General features: G+C 46.6%; 1 long non-coding RNA gene across 1 annotated transcript; it reads left to right on the top strand.

Moving 5' to 3' along the window:
• Positions 1-378: 378 nt before the first annotated feature.
• LOC144728721 (uncharacterized) lies at positions 379-17,272 on the top strand. Its single transcript, XR_013587564.1, has 3 exons — positions 379-552; positions 13,556-13,682; positions 15,726-17,272. It is a non-coding gene; the product is annotated as an uncharacterized LOC144728721 (long non-coding RNA).
• The last annotated feature ends 2,010 nt before the right edge of the window (positions 17,273-19,282 follow it).

The following is a 19,282-nucleotide window of genomic DNA, read 5'->3' as shown; positions in this document are numbered from 1 at the left end:
TTGCTACTGTTCGATAAGAGGCGGGGAAGCTCATTCGCTAAGCTTGCCGCTTTGTAACGACAATCTAATCTGATTAATGCAACATGCCCCCCCCCCCCCGCCACATGGGCGTAGGAGTTGGTTACACACCTGAGCTGAACGTTACAATTCTGTCATTAAGTCTCCTTTGACGATTGGTTCATAACGTACCCGCGTGTTCGTGTTTGCACGGCAGCGCTCGGCGTCGTTGATTACATCAATGCTGTTGTCGCACGTGCGCGTGTAGGAATGCGAGGCTCTGGGTCGTAACGTGCAGCCTAATTGCTTCCCGGTGAGAAATTCTCGATATTAATGAGAAATGAAACCACGCGTCCCCGAATGCAACGTGGAGGCCGCGCCGCGGAACATTGCGAGTGATGGGTTTATTCGGGACGCCCCCAGCGGGAGGTGTGCCAGAGCCAAGAGCATCTCTCGCTGTACCTCCACCCACCCAACCCGCGCCTCGCCGTACCGCACCGCGCCACAGTCTCGCACGACAGCCGCCGCGCACCTCGCCTCGTGGCCTCTGCGCAGGTAGGAGGGATTTTGTTCGACGCAAATGTTTCGACCGGATTTTTTTTGTTTCGACCGGATTTTTTTTGTTTCGTGCGCGGCGTCCGCAGAGGAACTCCCCCCCCCCCCCCCCCCCCAAAAAAAAAAATTTGCGGTTGCTGCTAATGAACCCAGACACAGATTCGCAAACGCGAGCGTCTAGCGCCGCGACAGCGCAGCTCGCGGTGCCGAACCCGGCAACCGCGTGGAGTCGAGCTGCATGAGGCGACGAATCCTCGCCGGGGAGACACCGATTTCCCGAAGGAAGCGGTGGACGGATGATATATTTTCTGGGCGGTTCTTGACGTTGTGTTTGGGGACGGGGGTGTGGAGGAGCGGTGCGTCTTGGGTCCCCCCCCCCATCTGCGTGCAGTCGCTACCCTAATCCGCCTCGGGCGTGCGAATCCGCTAATTTGCGCCCGCTGTAAGCAGTCGGAGCTCACGCATCTCAAAGTCAAACCTCCCTGGCATCGATCCTAATCTCGACATGCGTCGCAGGAGGACATTGCACGATGGTGTCGGCTGCTGTGACGCGGACATCAAGCCCTTTCTATGATATTTCACGCAAGTGATTAGTTAATGGAAATCCACCAACATTCTGCCTCTGAACATCAAACAAATAAAACATTAACACATCGTATTCGCTCGGCCTCTTTAATTACCAGATTGCTTCACATCAGCGAGTAATGGTGTTGTATTCTATAAGGGCATTGTTTTCGTTTTAGAGTCCGAGTCAGCATTTGTAATTATTTTAAAATGGCACATGACAGATTTTATTAAAAAAAAACGTCCACGTGCAGACATGTGAGTCCACTGCCGGATGATGGCCTCCCCACGTGATCAACGTCGTGAGGGGTTATTTGGCCATACTTCATCACGCTATTCAATGCGGTTTGGTGACAATGGAGGGCATTGGAGCATAACACATTGTCCTGCGGAGGGAGCTGGTAGGAACGTTGGTTTGCTCGGTCAATGGCCAGGGTCAACGGCGGCGTGGTGTATTCCGCAAATATGCCCGACTGTGAGGGCGGGCACAAGCCGGCGTGAGTAGGTTAAACGTTGATTTTATAAGGGCACCACGGGGTGACCAGCCCCTCCCCACCCAGCTCCACCCCTCCCACCCCCACCCATACTCTCCCCACCCAGCCTCTCCCATGCACGACGGACACAATAATCCCCTGTGGGCTGGTGTAACCAGGAGGTTCCAACCAGTATAAGTGCGGCACCAGAATGAATCTCGTTGCCCTGCCCTTTGTTGCCCTTCACGTAGGCCTCTACAAGACCTCTGCACGGTGGTCACCCATTGCAGCACGATCCATAATTATCAACCCCACTGAGCTTCCGAGATCTGACTAGATCTGGAGCATTCCAGATTATTTGGCTATCGGTTAAATTATAAAAAAAAGTAGCGATTTTGTATGCTTTCCAATACAGCAAGCACACGTTCTGCAGTAGCAACAATGCAACTGAACTGCTGCAGAGCGGCAGTCTGCTGACAGAGAAGAGTCATTGCACCGGCGTCGGCAGCTATAGTCAGATCTTCAAGCTGCCCGAGTGAATTAACTGCCACGCACCGTCAGATGGCAAATGAGATGATGGTGTTCTCTAATTGCACACTTTTAAACCCGAATTTGTCTCGCTCATGTTGCAAATAAACCTGCAACCTCTCCAGAATAAAAAAAACAAACAAACCCGAAGCCAGGACTCTTCCACTCTGAGACCGGCCTCGGGAGGCGAGGCAACGGAGGCGCGCCGGAAGGAGGGCTCCTGCTCCCACAATGCGCCACGCACGCCTCGAGAACGAATTAACAAAAAGGTCAAACGGCTTCGCTGATTGAAGCGGGGGGGGGGGGGGGGGGGTCTGGGGCAGAGTTTGACCGGAGAATGGGTCGCTCGTGCAGCGTCGGGAGCCCGTGCCCACCGCGCTTGCAATTCGCGTAAACAAAACGACTGCAGCTGCTTAACCCCCCCCCCCCCAGTTGCGCATCAAAAGCAAAATTGTTTACCGAAAATCAATTCGGCGAGCCCGCTCTGGCCGAGTTAAATCATTGGAAGCAGACGGCCTCACCCACACACGTGCGCCTAAATCTAGCGCTGTGTACGCAGCGCGCCTGAATTATTGTGCAGACGAATACAAAGATCCCCCGTGTAGCCTTAACAGACTGTAGGGGGCAAGTGCTGTTAGCAAGCACCTATGAAGGCCGGCACGGCACACGAGGGGGTGGGTGGCCAACACCACGCCCGGCCGCCTTTGTCTCCCCAGTGATGTTGTTTACACATCGCACCAGGCACTAATTTGAGGCTGAGTCAACCTAGGGAGTCCCAGGACCGGTTCAGATAATCGTCAGTGGTTTTGGCCGTGAGTGGGAATCTACCCTGGTCGCCAGGTTCGTAGCGCTGCGCGTTAACCGCGACACAACCGCTCCCCACGCAGACAAATACACACGCACACACACACCTACCTAGGCGTGCTTTCACACATGCAAAATCCCACACGTATGCGGCACACTCGCCCGACGAACCAAAGAAAACTGTAAATCACAAATGACCGAGCTATTAGCAGCAGTAAAACTGAGCTTAAACCCCTTGTTAAATAAACATGCATTGTGGCACTGATCTACAGCGTGGCATTACGCTGAAAATAACTTCTGCCCAAAAAAAATGTGCAGTCAGTGTTCCTCTATTCTCTCCCCACCAGTTTAATTTACATGAGCAGCAGTCATCTTTGGTGAGATCGTACGGACACGTTTCACGCGGAGCGTCTGGCGGGAGCGGTGTCCCCATGCGCTTCACACTCTGCGCACTGAACCAGCCCACCCGACTTTGATTGCAAGCTTTGACCAACAATCAGGTGCCAAGTACGTATCGCGAATTGTCCCGGATCGCGTCTTGGTCAGCTCAGACTTAAATGGGTAGCTGTTGTGGGTGCGGGCGAACATAATCACGTGGGGGGTACACATGTGGCTGAGCACGACGCTGCCCGCACCGCCCAGCCGTGCATCGTGTAGAGGGTGCTCGTGAAGATAATGTGGAATAGGGGGGGTATAAATAACTTCCCACCGCTGTATGGAGCTGATGCCGATGGAATCACCTGCAATTCAAGTATAATGAATAAGCAGTTATGGTAGGCAATGCTGTGTGCTGCTTGCGCTGAGATACGAGCTTCGAATATCCACTCAAAGTATTAACAAATGTGGAGGAGCCACACGAGTAAATTAATATACGCGAAGCCTTTTTTTATCTGCGTTCTGTTTTGAAACGCGAGCAACAACAACAACGTTTGTTGCAGAGTACGTGGCCCCGATATGGATTCTGGGTGCATTGTTCGTAGACTAACTCGAGCCACGTGTGACACGACACGCGAGGCGCACGAGGTTGCCAATTTCATTTGCAATACTTGGTGGACGACCGAGATAAGATTGTAATTGCAGGTGGGGCGGCGGCAGCGGTGTGTTTGTGTGCGTGTGTGTGTTCGGGCGTGCGTGTGTGCCGGCGTGTGTGTGTGCGGTGTGTGCGGGCGTGCGTGCGCGTGCGTGTGTGTGCGGGCGTGTGTGTGTGTGCGTGCGCGCGCGTCTGGAGTAACAGCCACCAGCATGTGCGGGAGGGTGGGAAGGGAGGGTAGAGACGGGGGCGAGCGGGCGGTTATAACCGCACGGGGAGAGAGAACGCTTGGATTTGCTGCCTCAGACACCCCCAAAAACAGAAATCAGCGGCACACAATACCGCTTTCTTTTCCGGCCATTATTTTGGTGAAAAGGGCAGCGAAGGCAGCTTTCGTATCACTCCAAGCAGCTGTGTTGACTAGCGCCTTCTTTCTGGGGTTGCACAGGAGTCTCCGCTGTTTTTTTTTCCCACGCGCCAACTCCCCCCCCATCTCCCATCTCTCCCGCTTTCCTCTCTGAGCGCACTTTTCGGCTCTATTCACGTCACTCATCACCGTGGGCCAATTTTATTACCGGCAGCATCATTTTTTGATGATCCTCCAAATCAACACTCGATGCGACATCCCAATTCAGCTCCGGCCCGACCAGTAACGCCGCTGATTTAATTTTCGCCGCTCAAATGTGCACGATTGCTTTAGCGGCAGTGCGTTGTGAAGACGCTAATAAAAAAAATAAGAGAGAAATAATGCGCGTGTGATTCGCTCTGCATAATTGCATCATCATCTCTGTAATCATTATTGTGAAAAATACAACGCACAGGGAGAGGAAGAGAAAAACCTGCCTTCGTACGCACGCGTGGACACACAGCGGCTGTGTGTGTGTTATCGGGCTTTGCAAGGTGGAATGGAGCGCATGTTTTCAACTCGCAGTCAACACTGAAGAATGGCCGTGGTTTCTTGAACCATTTTACCATCTCAATGAGTCAAATTGACCAAAACATTGAAGCCCTCCCTTTGACTCCAGAAAAAGAAATGCTTCGCTTCAAGAATAGGAATTAGAAGATTGCATGCAGTACCTGGCGACAATACGCACAACGTGCTGTAATACGGCCCATGATAATGTATAATTTCTTAACAGATGCATCTATCAACTACGGAATGAATCGACTAATCGGTCGATCATTGCTTCAATGAATGTAATGAAAAAAAACTATCGTACAGTCTACACATAATTTGCAATAACCAATAATATTTTTTTTGGTGCTCATTATTAGGTGGACGAGGGTTGATTATATTGTCGTCGTCATCATCATCACCATCGTCGTCATCACCTGTCCCTGTCAAGCCGGGCGTGCTCCTGCGGTGAGCTGCCGAGGTTAAGAGGCCCAAATTTCCGGCGCTGCCGTTGAATCATTGCTACCAGTTACCCGATCATATTTTTGTTTGTATAATTCATGAATCGATAAATCGTCTCGGGTGCTATCGATGTAACAACAACGCGCAGAGGTGAGTCACTCACAAACGGCCATCGTGCTTCGCATGCGTGTCACGTGATCACCACATTTGCACATCAAATGCCCTCAGTCTTGTCCAAACCACCAGCTCAAGGACCAAATGTGTGGCCGTATTTTTCTTTTATTTCGACCGTCAATGAGTTCACAATTATACAAGCATTGCACGTGAAATGTGTCGGTCAAACGGCACGCAAGGCGTGCGGATGGGATTCGTGCATTCCTGCTGCTTTATAAGCGGCACACATTTGCGTGTTGTTAAATCTGTCGCTTTTGAGCCCGTTCGCATTCCCCTGTTGTGATGTGCCTTCGCAACATTATTAACCAATCGGCAAAGGAAACTTAAATTACAGAATTGTGACGTTCAGCGCAGGTGTGTAACGAACGCCTTCACCGATGTGGTGGGATAGTGCCATGTTGCATTATTCAGATTAAATTTCGGTTACAAAACAGCGAGCTTATCGAAAGAGCTCTCTGCCTTTCCACGTGCGGCACAGTTGATTTTGGGCTTGAATCCCAGAACTGTGACTTCCATTGCCCGGCACGGGTGAGTGGGTGCGGTGGTGAGGAGCTACGTGAGCACAACTCAAGATGAGTTGGCAGCCACGCGTGACAGCATCCGGAGGGCCCAGCCCATTTTCCTCGGCACTCGGACGCGCGCGGCGTCTGAGTCGACGCCAATCAGAGGGCGCGAGCCGAGCCAATTGCCCGGCCCTGGTTTGCAATACAAAAAAACCCACCCTCGTTGAGGTCCATTGATACGCACGCCACGCCGTTATCCCAGTGGCGCGCCGCTGTCGGTTTGACGCTGTTACCCGTGACCCACGCACGATCTATGAATGAGTGAGTGAGGGACAGGGGTTAGGTGCTAACCCACCCAGCAGGTACACGCACAGGCACAGACCCCTTGTGTTAAATTTCGCTGCTGGTTGAGAGCTTCCCCACGCCATGCGGGTCGGTGAAAGCGTTGGGGCAGAGTACAGTACAACAATAGATAATAGAGGTTGTTTGGGTTAGATCGCGTAAATATATTAATGTGTCGTTAAAACCCGACAACACCCGATACAGCCAAATCAAATAACAGCATTGAAACTGCCCACGCAATTTAAACGATCAAAATACCGTACGTTGCGGTAGTAACTGATAGACTAGCCAGATGTTTGGAAAAACGAGTCAGATTTGGCACGGTACATAAAACACAGGAATCAATATCTGATACAAAAGATGTATTTCCGAAGCTATCAACAGAAGGTGTGTACAGAATTAACTGCACGTGTGGTAAATGTTATGTTGGGCAAACACGACGAATGATCAGCACGAGACTAAAAGAACATCAGAGAAATATTAAATTCTCCCAAATGCAACTGTCAGCAGTAGCAGAACACGCGTGCCAACAAGGACACTCAATTGATTTTGATAATGTTGAAGTTTTGTGCAAAACTAGCTACTACTGGCCAAGACTAATTAGAGAATCTATTGAAATTGAAAGAAATCTAAATAACTTTAACCGTTCGGATAGCTACCGCCTTAGTGCTGCGTGGAAGCGAATAATCAAATAAGTAATTATTTAAATATATGCCTGCAAAGGGCAGCGTGCTTCAATAGGGATTACCGTTGGTAGGGCTATTTTAATAAACACAATAGACAGGAAGGATAAGTTCAAAGGGCTCGCATAATGCACATGCATCATGTACGTTGCCTCAGTAATCTCACCCCCCCCCCCCGCCCACATTGTGCAAGAGCGCAGAAGCGTGGTCAACACATCTCCGCCTCTATATAAGGAACGAAACGGTAAGACTTCTCTACAAATCTGACTGTCGCCTGATGAAGCTAGTTGTAATTACTGGCGAAACGTCGTACTCAGTTTGTAAATGTTGTGGCTTGGCTCTCCAACAACCGGTGGTGCTGTACTATTACACTACACTATACACCACTATACACTACTACACTATACACTACACTAAACACTACTACACTATACACTACTACACTATACACCACGATACACTACTACACCATACACTATTACACTATACACCACGATACACTACTACACTATACACTACTACACTATACACTTCTACACTATACACTAGTGCTGTACTAGTATACTACACTATACACTACACTATACACTACACACTAGTGCTGTACTAGTGACGAATTGGCAAGTTCTGTTTACGTGACAACCCTTACTAGTTGGCTGCGTCGGGTGGTGGCGGGTTTTAACGACACATTTATATATTTACGCGATAAAACCCCAAACACCTCTAATATCGATGCTATTGGTCGCGAAAGTCAACTACGTGTTAAGCATCAATGGATGTTGCCACTCGATTTGGTTGACACAACCCAGCGGGGTTAGGCAGCAAGTATCGTTCACGATCTGTTTCGGCTTCGTGAACACGCGAGACTCGCTGGGAATGGATGCACGCCAGGGTGCACTGACAACACTTACAACGAGTGCGGCGTTCCTCGTCCGAGCGCTAATGGTGTCGTCCGAAGGTGTGACTTGGCATTGGTCAGAGCAGCAGCGCAAATGAGACCAAGAGCAGAGCCCCCGTTCTGTGGCTCCACGATAACGTCAGAGTATGCGTCAGTCCATCAGTCTATCGTACTCTGCAGACCAATGTTGCCGAGCAAAATGTGCTTAAGTGAAGGAAACTGTGGACCAGTTTTCGACCTTCTGAGTCTCATCAGTGTGAGTCAGGCTTGATGAACACATACTGATAAGCGAGCATATGCTCTTGTGAAGATCGCTCCTTTAAAAAGTATTTGACAACATGTCGTTCAGGAGCATGCACGTATTTATTTAATATTCCCACAAACAAATTGAGTTACAGTTGTAGTGCTGTGAATTTAATAGATGCCGTGTACACGGATTTATTTGTGTTCCTCTCGTCTCTACTCACGTGACTTTGTGTGAGCACACGTGCGCGCGTGTGTGTCTCTTTACATGCTGCCCGGGCGCTCTGCGCGGAGTAGTGTTGAAATTCGGAATTTTATATGAATTCACCATTCGACATCGAGCCGTGCATCCATCCCATCAGCTCTCAATTAAATTCTGCTGCAAGATTTATCATCTGTACCCGCTACTGGCTCCCAATTCGATTCCAGATCATCTTCAATATCGCATACACCTTCTTCAAGATCCTCCATGGACTCGCCACTGCCTACATCTTGCCTCTCATCACACTCCGCTCCCTTCTATGCACTCTCTCACCCCTCCCATCTCATCTCACTCGACTCCCCTCCACGCACTGCCAGACCTCTCCCCCTCTCATCTCACTCCACTCTGCTCCACATACTCCGCTTCGGCAGCACACGTTCTTTGAAGGCCCCCAGTCGACCTACGCTCTGTAGGAGATCGCCTATTTCCCTCTGCTGCCCCCGCACCTGAACTCCGTATATAATACAATTACAATTCCTTATAAGGGAAATAAATACCAATGAATAACAATTGAATGATTACCAATCTATATAATTACAATACCCTCCCCCTTCTCCGCCTCGAATCACTGCACCTTATTGAATTAAATGATGACGTCACCCTGCTGCTGCTCTATTTGAGACTGGGAGCAACAGGCGAGCCTCACCATTCTGGCAAATCGCCCGATCAAGCTGGATGTAATTACCAGCGAAACGTCGGACTCACATTTTAAATGATGTTGATTCGCTCTTCAACACACCGGTGGGCTAAATAAGTGAATTATTTTGTCCTTTGTAAACGTGACACATTTTTTTACTGTTTGGCCGTGTCGGGTGGTGGAGGGTTGCGACGCATTTATAAATAACGCGATCTAACCCAAAAATCTTTATTATGAATAATATTGGTCGCGAAAGCCTGTTACGTGTTTAAACTTGCTGTCCCTGTTCAAGCACAAGTTGAAAGCCTCCCTCTTCTTCTCTGCCTGTGACTTGCCCCTTTCTCTTTCTAACAATATGTAAATAAATACGCCTTCTAGTTTCAGGTTGCCCGTACCCCACTGTTTCTGTCCAACGTCTTCAGATGTGGCCACGTTTATATGTTAAATACATCCACGGTGTATTGCATTTTTAATAAAGAGATGCATGCTGCGATATTCTAAGTGTTCTTTTCGAGGAACACAATGTATTTATTTCTGTATTAACAGTAACTTTGAAGTGAGATGAACATATTCTTTGGGAAAATAAATATGTAATACAGTGTATGTGTTGTTAAAATATCTTTTTGTAATGATTAACAAAGGCCGGTGAACGCCACATTTGAATTTCCTGATTAAACTTAACTTTTTTTTCCCACAGAGACACAATTATAAAGCATAGCTCAGCAAGTTTGTGCTCTCACTTTCAATAAAAACACGAGCCATTAGCAGATGCTGAATAATATATATTTTTTCCATGGAATTATTTTTTTCTCTCCAATCCTCTTTGTACAAATGGCAGTGGTGCAGGCAAGGTAGCAGTGATTAAAGGGCCGTGTGGCTGTAATGCAACGCTTAAAGAAAAGACACCGTTCCTTTTTTGATTAATCATTTGCTGCCGGGATTGCAAAACTGCACACACAAACCCAATTAAACTCGCATCACAGAACGGTGAGACAAGAGCAGGGTTGTACTCCGATTACCATGTAATTACCATGTAATCGGAGATTCTCTTCTGATCAGCGCTTCCATTACTCAGCTCATCGGACATCACAGTTGGTGGGAAAAAAAGCCTGGCATCTGTTACCACATGTGCCGCTGGACGGGAGGTGATGGACAGGGGTTTGTTGACGGCATCGTCAACCGCGTCACACCGGGCGTGGCTTGACGGAGGGTTTCCTGCCTTCACGAGGCAGGATGTGGGGGCTGCCTACGTGTTCAATGAGACCCGAGTAATCGGTCACAAATGAGGTGCTGTAGTCGATTACATAGCCGGTGAACGGACCTCGCCAACTCGTCGTCCCAGTCCTAGGTGAACGCGTCACAACGGCAATGTAGACGACGCCTCTCTGGCTGATTCACATTGGCTGGCACGAGTGCGCACGCACATATCAGATCGACACTGTGAACAAATGTCAAATGCAGGATCATGTCATGTACGATCTCATGATGATGATGATGAAAATAATAAGTGACACGATTTCTGTTACTGGGTAGTAAGTGTTATTTCGTAATTGCTTATGCCTAAAAGTATAGAAAATGGTTATTATTCCCCATAAACTTTGCTTTTGTGACCAGGACAGGGATTCATCTTCTTGGTTCTTTCGGTAAAGTCACGTAGAATGGAAATAATAAAATAATTAAAATAAAACATAATTCTCACGACGTTTCGGCCACAACGCAAGCAACCGTCCTCAGGTGGAGAGCAGGTCTGTCGAGTAGACAGCGTCTGAATGACACACTCCAGGCTTGGAGTGACTATTTAAGCTGGGATGGAGGGGGGAAGGGCGCCTTGACAAAATAAAATAATTTTCATATCAAGAGGAAATTAGCATATTTATGGGAAATGCAGATATGCGATTAGTACTACTTGTGAAATGCATAGGAGGTTTGGATATTTTGAAATGTACCTATTTTCAATGAGAAAACGGGCGAATTTATGTTTTTTCGTTCACATAAAGTCAGAAAAACAACAACATATGAATCAAAATTAACATGAGTTTATACTAAAGTAATACAAAGATGACTAAAAAGATTTACAAGTGAGTAGTTTTTCGAAATGTACGATTATAATGTAAATCACTTTAACGAATAAGCCCCAAATGTAGTCTCCCATCATGTTCTCGTTATACTGTCCTTGGTAGCGGCATTCAAAGTCCAGTATATCCTGGTGGAAGCGCTTGCCTTGCTCCTCTGAGTCCGCTTCCATGTTCTCCTTAGATTTATCAAGATGAGCATCAAGGATATGGACTTTCAGAGACATCCTACAGCCCATTGTGCCGTAGTTCTTCACCAGAGTCTCAACCAGCTCCACATAGTTTTCGACCTTGTGTTTGCCAAGGAAGCCACGAACCACTGCGACAAAGCTGTTCCAAGCCGCTTTCTCCTTACTAGTGAGCTTCTTGGGGAATTAATTGCACTCCTGGATCTTCTTTATCTGTGGTCCGACGAAGACACCGGCTTTGACCTTTGCCTCAGACAGCTTCGGGAAGAAGTCTTGAAGGTACTTGAAGGCTGCCGACTCCTTATCTACAGCTCTGACAAATTGTTTCACAAGGCCCAATTTGATGTGCAGTGGTGGCATCAGCACCTTCCGGGGGTCCACCAGTCCCACCTGTGGTAGTGCGCCTTGGTGTCCCTGCTGTCCCAAAGGCAACGATAGCAGGGAAACTTGGTAAAACCGCCTTGGAGACCGATCAGGAATGCCATCATTTTGTAGTCTCCGATGACCTCCCAGCCGTACTCATCATACTTCAAGGCATCCAGCAAGGTCTTGATGCTGTTATAATCTTATTTGAGGTGCACCGAGTGAGCCAGGGGAAGAGACGGGTACTTGTTACCATTATGGAGCAGCACGGCTTTGAGGCTCCTGGATAAGCTGTCAATGAAGAGGCGCCACTCATTCTGGTTACAGGCGATTCCGATTGCCTCGAACAGACTGGTCACATTGTGGCAGAAGCAGAGCCCATCTTGACGGGTGAAGAAGCTGCAAAAAGGTTGGTGACACTTCCTCTAATGTGCGACTTGCCCACTTTCATCCAACAAGTTCCACTGCTTGAGTCTAGACGTCAAAAGCTCGGCATTGGACTTGGTGAGATCAAGATCTCTGATCAAATCGCTGAGGTCTTTTTGGTTGGGTAGTATGGGTTTCTCTCTTCAGATCCACCTCTGAAATTGTCATCTGGATCTACAACGTCTTCCTCACTCTCTGACTTGCTGCTCTCTTCTAAAGACGGCTGCTCTTTCTCCGAAGGAATGGGTACGGGGAGCTCATGGAAGTGTGGCACCGGGGCGATGGATGAAGGAAGGTCCGGATACGTGATAGCAGGTGCATTCTTGCCAGTCCGACGTTTGGAAGGGTCCACCATGCAGAAGTAGCAGTTGTTTGAGTTGTCAGTGGGTTCCTGCCAAATTCTTGGGATGGCGAACTTCATGGCTCTCTTTTCTCCTCTGTACCATCCTTCAAAAATACATTTATTTCACCCATGACTAATGTGTAAGAGATTCTCGCAACATTTTTCATATGTGATATATCTTTTCAATAACATTGAAAATTGTAAAACATTTAAAAATGAAAAACTTTTACAATTTTAAAAATGTTAACATATTTTATAACATTAAATTCCGAGCAACAATTATCCATTTTACATTCCAGAGTTTTTTTTGCATTGCTGCAGGTGAAATGAAGTACCCAGGGTTTGTCTTGATCCCCGACAGGCATGCCGAAATATGCCTTGTCGGCCTCACACATCTTAGCAGCTGCTTCAGCAGAGTACCTTTTGATCTTGTCTTGATAAATTGGCCGCAGACATAGCAAAATGCGTCTGCCGGATGCTTGCAGCCTCTAGATGCCATCTCAGAAAATGCAGATATGTATCCACTGAGGCAGCTGGAACTAAACTGAACTGGTAGGCTTAAGGCCCTTGTATTTATACTACTATTTATATTACTGCGAATTCTTGAATGTTCTAAAAGTTTCTCCAAGTTTACTAAGCACTGAATCTATCTGGAATGTTCTGGAAAATAGGTCAATTAAAAAATATCACTGTCCTGGTCAAAAAACAAAGCTTGTGGGGAATGATAGCCATTTTTTTACTTTTTGAGATATAAGCAATTAGGAAATTCCACTTACTACCCAGAAACAAAAAATAATACGAAAATTGTTACATAGTGTAATGAGAGAGGGTCAAACACACATCTTTTGTCGTGGTGCACGACCACAAATAAGAAAAAAACTCAACACAGTCGTTGATAAGCTCTGTGTGCGTGGCCCTAGTCAGAACAAATAAATAAATACTAATGGTGACGTTTTGGGCAAGGATCCTGCTTTGTGTTTTTGTTGTCATGAATAAGGACCATTACAAGAAACGTCGCCTATTGTACATGCTGTATACACGGCAGTGTCATTGACAAATGTGTCGAGGCGGCTGTTTTGTTGTTCGCTTGCTTTTCCGTTTTGCCGGCTGCAGTCATCAACCCAAACGGTGCCGAGGAGAGCGACTGCACCGGGCGGGGACGCTGCACAAAGGCGGCGGCGGCGGCCACTACGACACCGACATCTCAGCGAGGAACACGACACCCCAAACAATTGCCGGAGTAATTGACGCGCTTGACGGTTAACGCAGCATCAATGTAACGACTGAATTAATAATAATAGTAATTACATTTTTTTTTTTACTTTTTCCCTCCCATTTGAACAGAGGTAAGACAGCATTTTGCAAAACAATTTTTTTTAAATTATAAAATCGCACCTGCAGCCGAGCCGTGCAGCGCCGCGATGTTCGCCGCCCTTGTCGATCGCAGTTGCCACCACTCGCGATTTTGAGAGATTATTTTCTAAACATGCCTTCCTGCCACAATCGCTTCTCCCCTCGCAGTGGAAATGTCCAGCAGCTTTAATTTCTTGGACTACATCCCCACTGCTCAGTCCCCCACTCCCTTCAAGCACACGGCACACAGCACAAACTCAAATCAATCCTCGCCACGCTCTCGAGCTTTTATTGAAATTCCTTCACAGCGATGTTTGGTTAATTTGACAACGCTTCCACTTTGGATTTTCTTGCCAAAGCAGTGAAGTCCTCCGTGGAACTGACACTCACGAAATGACAGCACCTCTAAAATTTACCGAACCGAATTTTAAGTTAAAGTTTGATTCATGGTATGATCTTCAATTTTCACAACATTAATTCATGTACATGAGACGTAAGGGGTGCATCGGTTGATTGGTTAATTTTGTATTGATGCATAAAATGTGCAAAGACCAGTTTAACACGTAGGCTTCCGCGAACAATATCGTCCATAAGAGTTTTTTTTTGGGTTAGACCGTGTAAATATATAAATGTGTCGTTTTGCCAGTAATTAAAACTAGCTTCGTCAGGCGACAGCCAGATACAGCCAGATTTGTGGAGAAGTCTAATAATTTAAATGCATGACTATGAAGGGCAGCATACTTCAATAGGGGTTACAATAGGGATTACCGTTGGTACGGCTATTTTAATACACACAATAGACAGTAAGTACAACATCAAAGGGCTCGCATTACGCATAATGTACGTTGCCTCAGTAATTCCCCCCCACCCCCCACGTGGTGCAAGAGCGCAGAAGGGTGGTCACCACATCGACGCCTCTATATATAAGAAGCGAAACAGTAAGACTTCTCCACAAATCTGGCTGTTGCCTGATGACGCTTGTTGTGATTACTGGCGAAACGTCGTGCTCTGATTGTAAATGTTGTGGCTTAGCTCTCCAACACACAACCGGTGGTGCTGTACTAGTGACGAATTGGCACGTTTTGTTTACGTGACAACCCTTACTAGTTGGCTGTGTCGGGTGGTGGCGGGTTTTAACGACACATTTATATATATATATCTTGAATTTGCAACGACCATTGTTTACTGAGTGAAATATTGCAAGTTGCAGGTGAAGATTTGCCATTATCTTCGTAACCATAAGAGGCACCATCACACTCGTTGCCAAGTTGAAAAAGAACTGGGCTTAAAATTAAATTTCAGCTCTGTTTGTGACAATGCATGACGTGACCTTGATGGGGGATAGGTTCAATAGGTCCACTCCTAGCTTACAAATCTGAACATTTTCCAAGTAAATGCTGATACTGTGCACGTTGTATAGATGCATGAATTCCCATTGCAAATATGGAAGCTTGAATCCCACGAATCTTTTTTTCAGTAGGGTGCTGCTCCACACTGAGATGTTTGGCCAATTCCATGAAGGTTGTTTGTTGTTGCTTCGTGCAAACGAGGGGGTAACACTCGGCACTCTCGTCTCCTGCCCACGGCGCAACCTACAACACCTGGCAAGCCCTGGTGGTTACTCGTCCAAGTGCAGGGCAGTCTTAATAGCCTGCTTAGCTTCTGATAACCAGCGACATTGGACACATACAGATTGGTCAAATGTCTGTTGGACTTCTTTCGCACCGTACGTAGTCAACCGTGCCTATCGGAGGTGCGGCACGGCTGGTGATTGCCATACCAAAGAAGCTGCGTGAGCGAAAAAACGAGAAACGACTTTGTTCTCCAGCGACAGTCAAGCGCGTGTCATCGTGTTTTAAATTAATGACAGCATGCCCGCTGCATTGTTTTTGAAAATGTTGCGCTGATTAAAACATTTTTTCTTCCAAAGGCCAAACTGTGAGGGGGCTACAGTTGTGCAGCAGGAATCCATCCCATGGCAGCACGGTGCCAGAGCTAATTGAGAGTAGCAGCATTACTTTCCCTTGGACAAGGACAGAAAAAAACGAATTTATAAGTTGAGTAATGACATCGCAAGCCAGGAATCACTGTTAAAGTTTTTTTTTTAATTAAAAAGGAAACTGCTCCATTTTACAAGAAACGCGTGCCGGGAAAAAAAAAAAACCTTTACCAAATATTTATTTAAATGTTGCGAAAATAGCTACACATGCACTTGTCTCTGGATCCACACACGCATAAGAGGATGCAGGAAACACTGACATTTTTGCCGTGATAAAAAAAAAACATCCCATTCGCTAAATTAATCAGTAAAATAGCGTTGCAAACACTGCACGTTCTATCTCTAAATGAGAATTTAATACGACTAGTGAACGCAAACAAATCATTTCACCATGGCACGTTTTTCCCGATGGAAAATAAATTTCATATTTATAACCTCGCGAGAAAATATTAAAGGGATCTCCATAAAGTCTACCTCGCATATGCTCTACATATTGTATCATTCCCATATTGAGCTTCGCCTTGCAGCATTTTGGGCGAGGGGGTGGGGGAATTGTACACAAACACCAAGCGTCTGAACCTTCGCATTTCTTGAAATTGACTCCCGCGCTCTGGCAAATGCCTATGAATGGGTGTTTGTAGTTCACGCAACCCTTGAATGAAAATACAAATTAATCACACGGAAACAACGGTGACCTTTTGTACCATGAGTGATGCGGAGCCCTCGGCTCTTGGACATTTTCCACGCACACACGAGGTCAGCGAACGGAGAAAACATTCTGAGTGGTCCGTAGCCTTTGTTCACTGCTTCGGCAAATACATTTGTATTTTTTTTACCACGATGAATGTTTTCCAAATAATTTATGATACCTTTCTTCTTTTTCCCTCTCTCCGTAGGTAAGTGCGTATACGCGCAGGCATAACGTAGATAGAAACAACAACAAAGCCAACGGAAAATTCACGTGCGGTTGTTTTCTGTTGTTGCGAAATTAATATTTCAAAAGTCATCCACTGGTGTAAATAGGAAGTGCATGTTATTTGTGATGTGCAACGCCAGGTCGTCACTAGTGAAGATCAAACAACGGGCTTGCGCTAATATCAACGAGTAGCACTTGAAAGGCAACGAGCGACACGAGGAAAATGTCCTCGGTGGATCAACGCTCCCCTAGATGCCCTCCGCCTGGGTGTGGGCCCTGGTGGGAGCATCGTGTTCACACGCCTTCACCGTGACCGCTGGAAATGAAGGGTGCCTTAATCCTCTTCATCAGCAACTGAACCCTCCTCGACGAGGTGAACTCATGCAGCTCACCGAGAGACATTCCTCTGGATGCGTTGAGCATGCAATGCCAAGCTTCAAGTAAAAAAAAAAGCCACAATTGTAGTACAAAAATATAAAGGCCTACTTTCATTTGCTGGCACTCAACGTTCTGAGGTGAAGTTTAATATAAACTTGGAGAAGCTTCATTATTTTGTAATAAAACTGTCGCATTACAACTCATTCCTGCTCTCGCAACTCATTGTCTTCTGGTTACTTATGAAAATCCGTGTCATTAACCGTTTGCGTGAGGGCCACGGAAACATTAACGCTTAAATACAAAGCGTCACAGGAAATGTCGGCAAATAAATCAAATTCGGTTAAACAAGTATTGATCGGGAGGAGATTGAATTCCAGATTAAACAAGTGGATACAGTCTGGGATTGGAATGGAGAGAGCATGTTTTAAGAGATAAGGTAGGGAATGTTTTTTTTATGTACGACGTGTATGATGGGTGGAGTGGTGGTATAGTGGTTAGCACGTTGCGTTATGAATCCATCGTCGCGAGTTCTAACATCAGTGGCGAGTGATATCATAACCGGGGCAGCCTTCCACTCACTCCTTCGCTAACTTGCACTGACCGGCGTGGTGAAGTATGGTCAAACTAGCAGCCATTACGACACGGTGTGGGGAGGCCATCATCCAGCAGCAGATTGACCAAGGGTTGAAGATTATTGCTGAGAAAATATTTTTAAATGTGCATTTCGCTGATTTGCTTAATTCTTTAAGCGTTGATTTCCGCAACAAAATTGCATGCAACATGAATTTCAAGATTTATTAACGTTTGTCAAGGAAGCACAAACCACCGGAGCTCTACATTTATTTCGTGACAAAATCAAATGGACACTGCGCAGTGTTTGTTGTGAAGCCAGCCACTTAAAATATACGAGCAAAATCGTTGCTGTACACGTTGCTGTTGTCGTCGTTATAAAGACGATTAGACATCTCATAGGAAACCGCGGAGCCCATACTTGAAACTCGATCAAATGAGCTTCTGGGTTCTTTGGCAGCGGAAAACACAAGCCTCGAATTTGCTTCCCCCAACTCGTTTCTGTTGAGAAGCTCTTACACCGTGCCGCCTTCATCATGGGGTAGAGACAGTGCTCTGTCTATGCCCTGCGGGTACATGTGTTTCTGAGTTTCTAGCTTTGATGTTGGAGCACTTTGCGAGCTTTAAAGACGGTGCTGCTTTGGATTTAGGTTGTGAAATTGTTTGAAATCTACCGAAATGCACATTTATATATATATACACACACAAATGTAGTATTAATGGTACCTTGTATCATACCAGTACCCATAATAATCCATGCCTCGAGTTCCCTGGCTGGCTGTTGACTGGTCTCTTTTCCACCCCAACCTCCGATTAGCACGGTTGGTTACGTACGGTGCTAGAGAGACGTTTTTCACACATATAGTTCATGGCCGTGGACCATTGCCACAGAATTTAGCTGGATAACTAGCTAAACGGAATTTTCATGTAACATAATAAACAATGGATTGAAATGGTGAAATAAATTCGGAAGACATTTCATAGATCGTGACACCTAAGAGGTGCCGAGTGACCAATACAAAAGACTGGCACGGTTAATTTAGAATTTATGTAACCTTTCAATGTCCCCGTATTAATGCAATAATTTTTGCCAGAATAGTATTTAAATCGTAGAAAATGTAAAGGAAGAAAATCTCCCGATACATATTATAGATGCAGTACGTAAACAAAAACAACCTTGAGTGCTCCGAGTAGGGGGTTGTGAGAAGAGCACGACTAAAAAAAAAGCCCCCAGCTGTCTCTTGTTTTTAATTTGCAGAGCAAACAAACTGCGTCTCTACTCAGAGTGGCACGGAGCTCGAGGCCCTCGTTGGAGCTGTCCGCGGTGCTGATCGCAAGCCGCGTGGAATCGACGGAGCGACGCCGCCGTGCGCCGCGGTTGACCGGAAGACTTTCCCCTCCTCCCAACGCGTAGCGGCGCGGCGTCTTCTCGACGGCTTCAGAGAGTGAGTAGGCGTTCATTTGTCCACGTTCATGAACAGCGTGATTTTGAGTCGTGCCATAGATCATTTTGTCACGTGGGTTTGGGCACTTGTTTGTTCGTGATAATGCCATGCGAGAGCACACAGTGAGGGCACTTGCTATTCACGAAAACACAAGGAAGTGGCTGAAAAAATAATAAATC

This window comes from Lampetra planeri, chromosome 30 (genome assembly GCF_965212315.1).
Source record: "Lampetra planeri chromosome 30, kcLamPlan1.2.h2, whole genome shotgun sequence".
Lineage (NCBI taxonomy): Eukaryota > Metazoa > Chordata > Hyperoartia > Petromyzontiformes > Petromyzontidae > Lampetra > Lampetra planeri.
This window is presented reverse-complemented; position numbering and strand designations above follow the sequence as displayed.